The sequence below is a fragment of the Cyphomyrmex costatus genome, unplaced genomic scaffold (genome assembly GCF_001594065.2).
Source record: "Cyphomyrmex costatus isolate MS0001 unplaced genomic scaffold, Ccosl1.0 scaffold103, whole genome shotgun sequence".
In the NCBI taxonomy this organism is placed as follows: Eukaryota; Metazoa; Arthropoda; class Insecta; order Hymenoptera; family Formicidae; genus Cyphomyrmex; species Cyphomyrmex costatus.
The window spans coordinates 19794-20896 of NW_017274987.1; the positions used below are offsets into that span (position 1 = coordinate 19794).

The window sequence follows — 1103 nt, forward strand, 5'->3', positions numbered from 1 at the left end:
CTTCTCTCTCTCTCTCTCCCTCTCCCTCTCTCCCTCTCTCTCTCTCCCTCCCCCCCTCTCTCTCTCTTTCTCTCTCTCTCTCTCTCATTAAATAATTACTTTGTCATGTTAAATTGATTAAAATTAATCAATTTGTATGCGAATTGAGATGGACTATGTTAAATATATTCATTTTTTACTAACTTTTCAATTAAGTAATGCAAACATGTGATCATAAGAGTTAATTCATATTATGTAAAAAATTAAAAAATAATAAACCTCCCAGGTCACAGTATAAGTAAGTACAGTAGTTTCACTCTCCAAAATTTATGGGTAAAAGTATGTCTTAACGCATGCGCGAATCTCACAATTTTCATCATGGCGTCGATGTCACGTGTGGATACTGTGTCAATGGCTACTTTTACACCGTGCATTTAAGCCGCGACCTAAACAATAGATGTCCTTGTTTATTCTGTAAGTTAAACAAAGACACCTATCGTATAGGTCGCGGACTTTTTATATATAGACATTTTTTTGTAATATTTTACAAATAATAAAAAAAAACATTTAGGTAGATATAATCATGGTATAAACACAAGGGTACGCTCATCCGGTGGACGAATTTAGAAAGCCTTTGCGCATGACTCAGTTTACGTCACATTCGGCTACTTTGGGATGCTTTCGGAAGCTTTCGGACTCTGAGTGCCAATGAAGTATGGACTGCCGTATTTATGATATTCGTTAAAGCGGTAAAGTAAGCAAGAGTTTTTATTAAAAATAATGGCTGTTTGTACAGTAAAAGTCTGCAATAATTATTATCGAAAAAGGGTAAGAATGAAAGGAGAAGAAATAAAATATTTCAGGTTTCCTAAAGACCCTGAAATTGCTGCAAAATGGATCGAAGTGTGCGAGGAAAATGTAAATTTAACGCATGGTAAGGTTGAAATATTGCATATTAACGCATAAACAAATTGATAGTGTAAATGTAAATAACTAATCTGGTTAGGTTAACTTTTTACAATCAAACAAAAATATCACGAAACTCTTGGTGAAAATTTGTCAGAATTTTTACATGAATTAAAACGCTTTCAGAAGTATTGAGAAAGAATACACTTTTTCTTATA

General features: G+C 33.5%; 1 protein-coding gene across 1 annotated transcript in view; it reads left to right on the forward strand.

Moving 5' to 3' along the window:
* Window positions 1–1103, forward strand: part of LOC108773688 (sodium channel protein 60E) — a 29258-nt gene that overhangs the window by 10693 nt on the left and 17462 nt on the right. The gene's annotated exons all lie outside the window — the stretch shown is intronic.